This window comes from Octodon degus, unplaced genomic scaffold (assembly GCF_000260255.1).
Source record: "Octodon degus isolate 3935 unplaced genomic scaffold, OctDeg1.0 scaffold00130, whole genome shotgun sequence".
Taxonomy (NCBI): Eukaryota; Metazoa; Chordata; class Mammalia; order Rodentia; family Octodontidae; genus Octodon; species Octodon degus.
Genome location: NW_004524706.1, coordinates 7,491,626 through 7,505,704, shown reverse-complemented (window position 1 = coordinate 7,505,704; position 14,079 = coordinate 7,491,626). Strand labels below are relative to the sequence as shown.

At 40.5% G+C, this 14,079-nt stretch overlaps 1 protein-coding gene and 1 pseudogene across 5 annotated transcripts in view; one reads left to right on the top strand and one right to left on the bottom strand.

Annotated features, from left to right (window-relative positions):
- The window catches only part of Trit1 (tRNA isopentenyltransferase 1), an 83,767-nt gene that overhangs the window by 45,130 nt on the left and 24,558 nt on the right, over positions 1 to 14,079 (top strand). The window contains exon 1 of one of the 5 annotated variants that reach the window (XM_023701095.1): positions 10,808 to 10,914. The exons of the other annotated variants lie outside the window; for them this stretch is intronic. The gene's annotated coding sequence lies outside the window, so the exon portion shown is untranslated. Of the gene's footprint in view, positions 1 to 10,807; positions 10,915 to 14,079 lie in introns of those variants that run through there. 5 annotated transcript variants of the gene reach the window in all.
- Positions 6,074 to 6,522, bottom strand: LOC111812569 (annotated as a pseudogene).

Here is a 14,079-nt window from a genome sequence, read left to right as displayed (position 1 = left end):
TTGAACTCAGGCCCTTGTGCTTGCCAGGGAAGCGCTTATTCCACTGAGCCATCATCTCCCCGGCCCCTCTTCTTACTCTTGAAATTTTTTTTTTTTTTTTGCAGAACCAGGAATTGAACTCAGGCCCTTGCGCTTGCCAGGGAAACACTTACTCCACTGAGCCATCTCCCTGGCCCCTTAAGATTTTTATTTTTATTTTTTTTTTCCTGGTACAGGGAATCAAACTTGGGACATTGTGTTTGCCAGGCAGATGCTTATGTCACTGCGCTATCTCCCTGGCCCTACTCTTGAGAATCTCAAAGAGGTTCAGTATATGGCAGTTCTTTTCACTTTCTGAATTTAGTTTCTCCTTGCTTAAGAATTACTTCAGCCTGGGCGTGGTGGCACATGGTTGTAATCCCAGCATGTGGGTGGCTCAGAGTTCAAGGTCAGCCTAAACTGCATAGCTAGACCCTATCTCAAAAAGACAAAAAAGAATTCATTGCTTCAAGCACACAAACCTCAAGGCAGAGTCAAAGAAAGATAAAATTTCTGCTGGGAAATGGCAGCAAAAGCAGTGTGGGCTTTGGCAGAGCAGTCTTTAGTCTCTTCTCTGCCAGCCAGTTATATGGTGACCCTCAGTTTTATAAGTACAAAACACAAGGTGACTGAATTGTTTTATTTATTTATTTTTATGTATTTCAGTACGTGGTCTACAGGGTCTCACTACACAGATCGGACTTGTAGTGATCCTCCTGTTGTCAGCCTCCCAAGCACTGGGATTACAGGCTAATGCCACCATGACTAGTCTCAGTGCATCATGGGGGTGGGTCCAGCACAGCATGCTGGAAATTGAACCCCTGTGCCTTTCTAAGCAGGCGTTTTAGTCCTCTGAACTATTTGGCTGGCCCAAGGTGACTGAATTGGATGAGTGATCTCTGAATTTTCTTTCTTTCTTTTTTTTTTTTTTTTTTTTTTCGGAACCGGGGATTGAACTCAGATCCTTGCATTTGCCAGTCAAGCGCTTATCCTACTGAGCCATCTCCCCGGCCCTCTGAATTTTCTTATATTCATACTTTGTAGTATTTGCAGGCAGAATTCCAAGTAGTCAGTGCAGAAAGTGTGCATTACAAAGCAACACCCTTACTTTTTTTTTTTTTTTTTGAGATAGGGTATCCCTATGCAGTTCAGACTGATCTTGAGCTCACTTTGGACCCTAGGCTGGTCTCAAATCAGGAAGCAGTGATCCTCCTGCCTTAGCCTCCCAAGTGCTGAAATTATACATGTGTGCCACCATGCCCTTGCTCATTTATGATTTTTTTTTCCTTTGCGGGGGATTGAACTCAGGACCTTGCAATTGCCAGGCAGGCACTTAAGCTGCTGAGCTATTTCTCCAGCCCTTTGTTTATGATTTTTTGAGACAGGGTCCCACTATGTAGTTGAGACTGGGCATGAACTCACTATGTAGCCCAGGCTAGCCTCAAACACATGGTGACCCTTCTGCCTCAGCCTCCCAAGTGCTGAGATTCTTAGTTTCACTTTTTAATTTAAAATTATATGCCAGTATTATATTGTCTATCCCAATCTAGTCTGTTTATTTAGATGTAAAAATGATCTTTTTTTTTTAACCACTTAATAAAGTCATAGGCTATACTTTTCAGTTTGAAAAGTATGGCCTTATGTGATTCTTGCCTCTTTTCCCTTACTCCATTTTCCATTAAGAAAATGTCAAGGAAAGGACCGGGGAGATAGCTCAGTGGAATAAGCTCTTCCCTGGCAAGCGCAAGGGCCTGAGTTCAATCCCCAGTTCCACCAAAAAAAGAAAGAAAATGTCAGGGGTGTAACTCAGTGGTGCAGTGCCAGTCTGGCAAGTTCACTTTTTAATTTAAAATTAAATTGACTTGACTTCTATTCCTGGTTAACCACTACACCACCCCGCGCCAAAAAAAGAAGAGGAAGAAGAAGAGGAAGAGGAAGAAGATGATGATGATGATGCAGCTCACTGCAGTTGTTTACTTAATTTTATTTATTTATTTTGCTTTGTTTGTTTGTTTGTTTTGCAGTACCAGGGATCAAACTCGGGACCTAGCATTTGTTAGGCAGGCACTTAAGTGCTGAGCTATCTACCTGGTGCTTAATTTTATATAAGCATTCTCTTTGAGGCTAAGCAAACCTAACTGGTTTACAGTATGAAAAGAAAATATAAAAACTGTTTTTGGAGTAGCTTCAAGCACCACAAGTGAGTATTCTCTGGGGATACAGGAAATAGGTCAAAGGAAAGTAACCATAGGAAGAAAAATGTCGTGATCTGCACTGAATTCGCGACCTGTCCTCTTACAACACTGAGCAGCAGGTCAGGGGAGACCCTCTTGCTTTCTGAGGGTTTTAATCTACACAGTGTATTGAGTATGTCTACAATGAAGTTTGGCTGATTAAGATGTTATTACCCTGATGTTGTTGTACCCAATTCATAGTTTCTAACCAAGTGTATTAGGGTTCACTAGAGGAACAGATTTAATTTAAAAACTTGATTTACAAGGCAGGCTTACAGTGCCTGCCTGCAGTCAGGTGGAGTACAGAAGGGTTGTTTGCGTGCTGCAAAGCCAGAGGCATCTGTCGCATCATCCCTCTCTGATAAGTCACTGTGCAGGCATACCTAGAACTGTGCTGAAACGATGCACTGGGCATTTGTGAATCAAGTTGACACAAGTATCACACCAGGTAAAATCATGTTTAAAATCTGTTCTTTTAAGAAAGTCAGGTTAGCCAAGAGAGCATTTTCCCTATTCAGCATTTCTACAGTTGAGTTTGATGAATGAGGATTCAGCTTTCTGGTGAATGTCATTATCTGTTGAAAGTCATTCACTTATTTATTTTATTTTGATTTGGTGTTTTTGAGTACTAGGGATTAAACCCAGGACCTTGGCACAGAGCTACATCCAAGCCATTTTTTGGACAGGGTCTCCCAATGCAGTTCAGGCTGACCTTGAGCTCAGTTTGTAGCCCAGGCTGGCCCCAAACTCTGCCATAATCCTAACTCAGCTTCCCCAGTGCTGGGATTACAGGCATAAAACATGCCTAGCTCATTTAAATTTTCTTTAAATTTTGAAACAGTCTTGCTAAATTGCTGCAGCTGGGGTGGAACTCACATTGCTCAGATTACTTGTGCGCACTCCCGCACCTGGCTGTTCTAGTTCAGATCCCAGGTGGTCTTTAATTTGTAGCAATCCTCAGACACCAGAATGCTGAGATTTCAAGCCTCATGCTTGGTTCATAGAAAGATTTTGTTTTTGTTTTTGATTTTCCTCTTTTCTTCATCTGTGCTAAAATTGTCTTTTTTCCTATCAGAACTGGAAGTAGTTTTAGATACAAGAAACATGAAGTTCTGGGGCAAAGTGACTTCTCTAAATCATAAAGCTAGTTTGTGCAGAGCATATATTAGCCTAAATAGAAAATAACACTGAGCATCAGATCAGAAGACAGAGGTTTAGAGTTTGCCTGTGTTGTTCTGTACAGTACTTGTGTGGCTGGGGAGATTTCCTGATACATCAGTTTCAGTTTTCTCAATTCTAAAATAAGGATGTAAAGTCCTAGAGTCCAGCATTCCACACTTCATGCATGAATTGTCCGTTAAGTGTTTTCTTATATTTGATTGTGCCCTAGATGCTGGAGCTGGAGATAGACACTGTATATAATTTCCCCCAGAATTTACGATCAAGTGGGGAAAATAGTTTTCAAGTATTGCACCATAGGTTCTGTGATAGAGGAAGATGCAGTGTGCTGTGGGAGCAGAGGACCAGCATAGACAGCCAGGCACTGGGGAGAGACCTCAGGATGGCTGAGGGAGGTGATGCTTTAAGAGCTAAGATCGGCGTGGACCAGGATTGCTCCCTTTCTCATGACACACACTGCTAATAGTTGGCCCTGTAAAGGAGACCGAGGAAGAGGAGCTAATAAGATGAGAAAACCTAGAGAGACTCTGGCATGGTGCTGCTGCACAGCCATATTCCCAGCACTTGGAGGGCTGAGGCAGATGGATCACCTTGAGTTCAAGGCCAGCCAGATGTGCACAGCCAGACTGTCTCAACGCTGAAACAAAACAAAATAAAATGGAAAACGCGGAGAGAATGGTACCATTAAGGGCAGAAGGAGAGTGAGTGGTTTATAAGGAGCGAAAACTTTACAGTATGAGATTGTTACTTTTTCCAGTACTTGATTTGAGAGTTTGATAGGAAAGTGTTGTATTTTGTAGTGTGGGCTCATTGTTGATGTCAGTGAGATGGTCAGTAGACTGTGAGGGGCCACAGGCTGTGGGAGAAAGGCAAGGAGAAAAGGTGGATAATTGTCTGATGCTAGATCCAAGGTTGCAGTTTTCAAGGCCAGTGTAATCTGTAGAGGCAAGAAAGCCATAGAAGCAGGATCTAGTTAGAAGGATGGAAATGAAGTAAAAAAGGAAAAGATAATTTGGAAAGAAGCAACCAAGTTAGAAGGCCGCCTTTATTTGTAGGTAGCTGTGTTGGAGCATCTTCGGCAGCCAGCACTTAGAGCCCTGGGATCTGGCTGGCATCCATGCCATTGAGATTAGCACAGGTGGAAGGGAATGGATTGGAGGCTTATGTAGGTGACTTGTTTTGTTTTTGTTTTTGAGACAGGATCTCTTTATAGTATAGGCTGCCTTGAACTCACTATGTAGCCCGGGCTTCCCTCAAACTTTTGGCCATCCTGCCTCAGCCTCCTAAATGCTGAGATGACAAGTGTGTGCCACCGTGCAGGGCTCCAGTTTTTTTTTTTTTTTTTTTAGTCTAGAAATAAACCATCAATATAGATGAGACACAGAAGTTATTTCCTGGTAGCACTTATTTCAAGGCCTAGAATATTAAATGTTTAACATGTTTGCAGTGTGGCTGTGATTAGTATATGTTGCTGCTGGGTGGCTGAGATTTGAATTGGATTGTTGCTTTGGGCTTGAATCCTCAGGGGTTTATGCATGACTGTCCCATCAGGCAGCTTGTACTACTACTCAGGAGGTCTTTAGTTACATTAGTGCAAAGAAAGGCGTTGCTTTAGCAGATCAGATGTCATCATATTAGTGTTCCTTAAGAAAACATTAAAATGAAAAAGAAAAAAAGGAAAACATTAAAATGGTATAAAAATTGTAATTAGCTAAATTGTGGCACAGAAGTTGTAAGTGCATATTATATATACCAGCAATGGGATCCTTCTAAGATTTCCATGTTAACATTTAGAGAATTAATTATTGATTAACTATTCACAATTTAAATTTCTCTTAATTTAATGAAATAAATTTGTTGATGGTAATAATTTTTAAAATTGATTTGAATAGTATTAATAATTACTGTTTTATTTGAACAGTAGTTATTTAGATTCAAGCAACTAACTAGATTTGATCCACTTATAGACTTTTCTTTTGTACCAGTAATCTAACTCAAGCTTTTGTGCTTGCCAAGCAGGTGTTGTGCTGCTGAGCTACATCCCCAGCCCCCACTCACAATTTTTTATTTATTTATTTATTTATTTACACAAAATCTTTTATTCTGAATTATACAAAATCAAAACTCCAAACAAGTACTGCCTTTGAGATTGACTGTTCTATTTTTAAATGATATGACTATGCAAAATGAGCTTTTAGAAAATGAGTTCACTCGAATTTTTGGTTAATACATCATTTACTTGATTATAATTTCCAAGTTGTAACAACAGTTAGAACTAGGTTAATACTTCACAAGATTTTGATGTCTCATAAGACCTGAGTATTGATCAATTTCCATCTAAAATATCAATATAGCTTTTATTAATGAAAATACTTTATTCAAATACTTTATACATCAAATATTGAAATACTTCATTCATTTCCTAAAACAAATGAATTGTTTTGAGTTTGAAGTAAAGAAAAAGGCCACATTAAGATATGAAAAGAAATAACTCAGGAGGTTGAGATGGGAGGATTGCTGAGAGTTCAAGACTGGCTTGGGGGCTACAAAAGTGAGCACAAGGCCAGCCCTAACTGCACAGCGAGGCCCTGTCTCAAAAAAAAAGAAGAACAGAAATATTTTTCATTTAGTGGGAGCTGAGGTCAATGTGTCCTTTCTAATCCTATGCCTCTCCCATGTGGCAGGCTTTTCAGGGGCGGGGTCCACCAGGCCAAACCCCGTGCTGCCTTTGCTGCTTTTGCTTTACTTTTCCCCTTTCTTCTCTCTCGTTTTGCCTTCAGCCTTTTTCTCTGTCTCTGGTTCATCTATACTGGGTACTGTCCCTTCTGATCTAGAAGCAGCTTTTTGTTTCTCTTTATCTCAGTCTCCATTTTCATGTCATCTGAATCTTTTTCATCATTATTTGCCACACACTCCATTTTCTCTTGAAACTGGGTACCACAACAGTTGCTATCTCTTGAACATCTTTCATTAAAACATCACAGTCTATTTTGAGAATACTTTTAAGTCTGTTGAGCTCCTTTGGGGCATTCTTTTTTCTCTTTTTAGCATGCATTTTTCTTTTCCACTTATTCTGTAAACTTTTAGCCATTGTTTACCCCAGAAACACTAGCGCACACTTACCGCAAAGGCACCACGCTGACCAGAAGTCCCCACTTACAATTTTTAAATTAATTTTATTAGTAAAAAGACTGATGAAAGTGATTAGATCAGTTTTTACCACCTGTGGGTCAAGTGGGCAGGAATGTGTTAACAGTTATATTTAGGGAAGATGGCACAATCTTTAACTCAGCTCCTCTGTCTATCTATCTATCTATCTATCTATCTATCTATCTATCTATCTATCTACCTATCTATCTATCTATCTGCAACACTGCAAATTGAACCCAGAGCCTTTGCACTGATTTTAGACAGTGTCATGCTAAATAGCTAAGTTGCTCAAGCTGGGCTCAAATTTGTGATCGCTGCCTCCTCAGCTTTCCAAATGCACCACCACACCTTGCCTGCCCCTAGCTTGGACTCCTCAAGGACAGTGACTCTTTCTTAATCCTCTTTGCATGCCTAACATCAAGCGGAGCACCTGGCAGATAATAGGCTCTTCGTAAATGTTAGCTAAAATAAGGCAGTTATGTTAGATACTTTGCCTAAGTGAATTAAACTCCGAGTTTTCAAAACATTCCAGCTATCTGGCCTTGCACAGACGTTAGAGATCCTTAATATTGTCGAAATATGACTTGTGCATAGCTAAGCATTTCATGCATAGTCATTTCCATACATACATCACAGATGTCCCTGGAAACAGGAAAGTGTAACAGAGTGACGCTACATTTGGAAGATAGCGTGGATCCTTTTGCTCTTCGCAGCACAGATACCTAAAGTCCCACTGAAACTAGTATCAGCTGGAGAGTGGGGGATGTGGAAGGTGATTAGCTATAAACCTAACTTGACTTGTGAAGCAGTGTTTTGGGCAGGTAATAACATTCTAAGTGTTGAGTGTGATGTTTACCTGGGTCATATATGATGTTTACAAATTAATTGGCTTCTAGGTTTGCTTAGATATTTATCTTTGATGCAAATGTATAAATGTTGCTAAATTTTTGCTTTTAACTATGATATATGGTTTTAGTTGGTTAATAATATATACTCACATAAATGCATAATTCGTAGCTGTATAGCTCAGTAGTAGATCATCAAAAGTGAAAATGCCCGAGTAACCACATTCAGTTCATGAAATAAAATATTACCAACTCTCTCAATAATGTTGAAAATTTTATTTCATTGTGAACATTCATTGGTTTTACATTATGCTCAAAAGCTATCACCCAAGTCTTTTTTGTTTTGCTAAAATATACAGGGTCAAGAGGAGAGTGCTGTCGTGGAGGGTACACTTAGCATGTGAGGCCTTGAGTTCAGTCCCCGCTCCCCAAGTGTATTTTTTTGCCCCACCCTCTCCCCAAGTGTTAAGATGCACAAACAAACTTTTACCACTTTATCCACTGAGGTGGCATTAATTATATTCACATCTTTGTGTGACCATCATCACCTTCCATGTCCTGTACTTCATTATTTTCCCAAACTGAAACTCTTCCCATTAAACAATTCTGTCCATCTTCCAGTCCCCAAGCCCCTGCTAACCAGCATCCTATTTTCTGTTGACTTGTGCTTGACTACTGTAGGGGTCTTGTGTCCGTGACATAAATGGAATCATTCATGGTACCTCAGATGAGTGTATGTAGCTGCCATATTTCTCTTAGCAATGTCTTCATGGTTCCCTTGTATTGTACTTTGTACCAACATTTCCTGCCTTTTAAAAATTTGGATAATACATCATTAGGTGGATATACACACTGCGTTGTGTTTATCCATTCATCTGTTGATGGACTCTTAGGCTTAATTTCACCTTTTGGTTATTGTGAATATCACTGTTATGACCATACTATAGATAGCTATGTAAATGTTCATTTAGTGCCCTAATTTAGTATTTTAAATAAGTATGTCTGCATGGAAGTACTGGGGAATTGAACCCTGAGCCTAAGCAAGTGTTCTACTGCTCAGGTGCATCCTGAATCCCATTTTTTTGGGACGAGGTCATACTAAGTTGCCCAGCCCTGGCTTGAATTTGTAATCCTCTTGCCTTAGCCTCTAGAGTAACTAGATTTACTGCATGTGCTGCTGCACATGACTCTCAGATCCTGTGCTGTATGTTAATTCTATTTTTTTATTTTTTGAGGAGCTGTTGTATTTTTCATACAACTACACCATTTTATTTTGTATTTTCATACTCTGCCAGATTTTATGTGTAGACTTTGATGAACTTGAACCAGAGAAAGCTACAAAAAAGAAAGAAAGAAAAAAAAGTGGGGGGCTGGGGATACAGCTCAGCAGCACAAGTGCCTGCCTCACAAATGCAAGGTCCTGAGTTTGATCCCCAGTACCACATACACACACACAAAATAAATAAATAAAAGATCTGGTAGACAGATTACCAACATAAAAAAAAGAAAAAAAAGTGGGTTATGTTTTGTATTTTTGAAATGGGAGATTTTGCTGTGTGATCCAGGGTGGCCTAAAACTTGCTATGTAGCTTAGGCTGGCCTCAAACTTATAATCCTCCTGACTCAGCTTCCTGAATGCTGGGATTACAGGTGCATGCCCTGTATAGAATGTGCCCTGTTGGGTGTGACAGGACAAGGAAGAGGTGCTAATTGAAACACATCCCTTTGCCAGTCCTTGATGCAGCACTTTAGGTGGCAGACAGGGGATGCCAGAGGTAGGAGATGGCTGGGAGTAAGTCCAGGTATGCAGCAGCAGGCTTATTTTGGAGGGTTGAAACCCAGTGAAGGACTTGCCTTAATTTAGTCCCCCAAAGGTTGATACCTACCCTGTGAAGTTGGAAGACTTTTGTGGTTGATCTCCAGAGGAGTTGGAAGAAGTGCTGCTGCCCCACCAAGATAAGCCAGCTGTGGGCCACCGGGATGGCTGTGTATGCAACTGCTTGTATCCCATGCCCATCAGCATCAGAGTGGTCTGGTACCAAAAGGCTGGTGCTTATAGATTCAGGTCCACTGTCAGTCTGTATGAGATGAGGTCATAAATGCAATCAAAGAATTCTAATTTCTCTATGATGGGCAGCATGTCCTGGCTGCTGTTTGCATTGACAGGCTTCATTGGAAAAGTGGGCTAGAACTTAGACAGTTTACAGCTCTCTGTCTTTTTCTTTTCTTTTCTTTCTTTCTTTTTTTTTTTGTGTGTGTGTGCTACCAGGGATTGAACTCAGGACCCTGTGCTTGCCAGGCAGGTGCTTATTCTACTGAGCTATTTCTCCAGGCCTATTTTTGTTTTTGTTTTTGTTTTTGTAATTTAGGTAAGGGTCTACAGGGTGTTCAGGGTCTCACTACTAGATCAGACTCGTAGTGATCCACCTGTTTACAGCCTCCCAAGAGCTGGGATTACAGGCACATGTTACTATGTCTAGTCTCAATTGCCGTCTCTGCGCCCCGGGAACAGGGCCGGGCACCAGTATGGCAGGCCCAGGGATGGAACCCCTGGCCCCTGCTTGCAGGTGCTTTAATCTGCTGAGCTATTTGGCTGGCTCTCTAGCTCTCTCATCATGGCCATGAAAAAGGCTGAGAACGTGCTCCATGGCTTTGGGGTGATTTTCTACTCCTAAGGCACTAGGATCATTGAATTAGCTGCAGCTGCCCTTTCTTGGCCTTCAAGGACCTGTCAGTGAATTGCTATTCATTATGGACACTTCAGTCAGAGAGGTGTTTTTGTTTCTGTATTTTGTGGTGCTGGGAATTGAACACAGGGGCACTGTACCACTGAACTATATTCCCTACCCCTTCTTTGCTTCTGTTTTGTGTTACTAGAATTGAATCTAGAGCTTAGTTTTTCAGCTACATCCTCAGCTTAGTTATGAGGTTGCTTGTATGTTTGATTTTTTAAAAATTTTGTTTTTAATTTATTATTAATTTTTATTAATTTTTTTTGAAGGACTGCATCTTTCTGAGTAGTTCAGGCAGACCTTGAATTCACTACGTAGCCTAGCCTGACCTTGAACTAACAGTGATCCTCTTGCCTCAGTCTCCCAACTGCTGGAATTACAGGTGTAGGTTATTATGCCTGGCCAAAGTTTTAATTTTTATTTTCATTTTTATGGTACAACTTTGTGAAACCAGGGACTGAACTCAGGCCCTTGCACTTGCCAGGGAAATGCTTATTCCACTGAGCCATCTCCCAGCCCCTCTTATGGTACAACTTTGCAGTATATCATGATTATATACATTCATTTTGGGGAGTTGTTACATGTATTTAACAGATCTTAATTCTGGTTTGTTGTTGTTGTTGTTTGTTTGTTTTTCTTTTTGAGACAGGGTCTCATTATGCAGTTCAGGGTGACCTTAAGCTCATGTTGTAGTCCAGGTAGTCCTGAACTTGCACAGATTCTCCTGCCTGTGCCTCCAGAGTTCTGGAATTACAAGTATGCGCCACCACGTCTATCCTCACATCTTAATTCTTTTCCTTCCCCTTCTTTTTTCCCTCTTCCTCCATCTTACTCTCCTCATTTGCAAAACATCTATCTCCCTGTTTTCTATTGTCTGCCTTTTATTTTGCCCTTTAATTTATTTATACTTTGTGTTTCTCATATAGGAGAAAACATAACGATATTTAAGTTTATGTACCTGATTTATTTCACGTAACATAGATGAGAATTACATCCATTTCCTACATCAAATTTGTCCTTTTTATTAAATGTATTTAGTATAGGGCATACAGGGTCTCACTACACAGATCAGATTTTTAGTCATCCTCCTGTTTCCAGCTTCCCAAGAGCTAGATTACAGGTGTGGGCCACCACGCCCAGGCTCAGTCTCTATCTCAGGTGCCTCTGGGGTGGGGCAGGCACAACCCTCCGGGGATCAAATCCTGGTCCCTGCATCTGCCTAAGCAGGAACTTTTTAATCCACTGAGCTATCTGGCCAACCCAAAATGTTTTTTGTTTGTTTGTTTGTTTTTTGTGGTACAGAGGATTGAACTCAGGGCCTTACCCTTGCCAAGCAGGTGCTTATGCCACTGAGCCATCTCCCCAGCTTGTCCTTTTTTATAGTATAGAGTGAGGTTTTTTTGGTTTATTTTGGTTTTTTGGGGACAGGGTCTCACTGTGTAGTGTAGGTTACCCTTGAATTCTTTTTTTTTTTCTTTCTTTCTTTCTTTTTTTTTTCTTTTTTGGTGGAACTGGGGATAGAACTCAGGACCTTGCACTTGCCAAGGAAGCAGTTATTCTACTGAGCCATCTCCCTGGGTCCTACCCTTGAATTCTTTTACATAGCTCAGCCTGGCCTCAAACTCATGGTGATCCTCCTATCTCTGCCTCCTGAGAGCTGAGATAGACATGCACCACAATGCCTGGCCACTACTTCATTCTGTATAAATACATTTTCTTTATCCATTCATCTGTTGATAGACATATAGGCTAGTTTTTAAGATATAGCCTTATAGCACGGCATGGTAGCACATGCCTGTAATCTCAGCACTCAGGAGGCTGAGGAGTATGGTTATAAACTCAGGGAGACCCTGTCTCAAAAAAAAAAAAAAAAAAAAAAAAAGCTGAGTTGTGCTACTATAAATAAGGGTATGCATGTATCACTGTTAATATTTCTTTAACTCTTTGGGGAAGATTCATAGGAGGGAAATAGCTGCGTCAAGTGGAATTTCTTTTTTTTACTAATATTTTTTTATTTTTTTTTCCATAATTTTATTGAGAAACAAATAGCAATGAGACAGTTTCAAACCAAACTGGTAGGACAGTTTCAATAATTAACACATTGCATACATTCTTCCTAGTGGTTATTTACTGTACAAGATGTGGACATGATACCTATTTGCAAACACTATTAGAACAAATCCCTCTATTCATTAAGGGAATGTAACTATATATCTATCCTAACCATTTATACACAGATACAAAATGGACATTCATCTACATCCCCTTTTTTGTTTAGTCCTGTCATTTGAATATTACAGGTGTGTTAACTCAGTAAAATATTCTAAAAGAGTCCAGTAGTTCATAATAGTATTGGGTCTTCCGCTTCACTGGCAATGTCAGAAATTGTTGACTCAGGTCAAGTGGAATTTCTAGCTTTAGTTTTTTGAGGAATCTCCATACTGATTTCTACAGTGATTGTACTTAGTGTACATTTCCCATCAACAGTGTAGAAGGGTTCCTTTTTCCCTAAAGCCTCACCAGCATTTGTTATTGTCTGATTTCTTTTTTTCTTTTTTTTTTTTTTTTTTTTGGTCTTTTTTGTCTTTTTGAGACAAGCTCTTGCTGTGTAGCTCAGATTGTCCTTGAGCTCACTTTGGAGTCCCAAGATGGTCTCAAACTTACCCCAATCCTCCCAAGGGCTGGGATTGCAGGCATGTACCACCACACCCGGCTGTTGTTTGAATTCTTAATGGTGGACCTTCTTTCTGGGTAAATGGAATCTCAGTGTTGTTTTAAATTGTATTTTTATAATGGCCATTGATGTTGGACTTTCTATCATGTATTTACTGACCACTTGTACTTCTTCTGATAAGTGTCTTCATTTCAGTTGCCTATTTTTTATTGTGTTTTTCATGGGGGGGGTCAATTTTTTTTGAACTCTTTATGTATTCCAGATTCTAAATGTCAGTCCTCTGAGGAATAGCTGGCAATTTTTTTCCTTTTTGTAGGTTGTACTCTGATGGTTGTTTCCTTTGCTGTGCAGCTTTTTAATTTAATGTAATTCCACTTACTGATTCTTTTTTTGTTTTGTTTTGTATTTTTAGTGCAGGGTCTACAGGGTCTCACTACACAGATCAGACTCGAAGTGATTCTCCTGTTTTCAGACTCCCAAGTGCTGACACAACGCCCAGTCTCATTCACCCGCTTAGCCACTCCAGGGGCATGGCCAGCATGGCTCCTATGTCTGCCTACGTAGGTGCTTTAAGCCACTGAGCTATCTGGCTGGGCTACTGTTTTGTTTTTTAAATAAAGGAGGTCTTTATTCCTTAGCGTGGGGGTGCAAGAGGGCTGCCTGTAGAGAAGCAAGGAACCCTAGAGAGAAGGGAGCTCAGAATGGGGTTTTTATTGGATTGGACTAGAGGTGGAGTTTGAAGGGCAGGTGAAGCATTGTGTTGGGAGAGGATTGAAGAGTTGTTGGCATGTGTGTGAAAAGGAGACAGTCTATTTTGGGACTAGAAGAAGAACATGGCAGTTGGTCTGGGAGTGACTTGTTTTGGGACCAAACACCATGTTGGATCATCTGCCATAATGACCCTGGCAGTATTCTATACAGGCAGAAACCCATCATCCTTGTCTTTTTGTTTTTAAGGGATGATGACTCTCTCAAGCTGCTTCCTGCTGACGGGGTGACATGGGGTGGTGGCTGTTGTAGTCATGAGGATGGCGGATTAGGCCTATATAGAAGCTAATACCAGGGGTCTTGACCAGGACATGGAGCTCTCTGGTGGTGAAGTCCCATGTCCTGGATTGGAAAAACTTGAAAAATGTTTTAAAAGACAGGGTTCTATGAGTAGCAAGAAAATGATCATGGTGAAAACCTGGAATGGGAAGGATAATAGGGGGCCAGGAGCTAAGGTTTAACCACCATCAAGAGAGGGC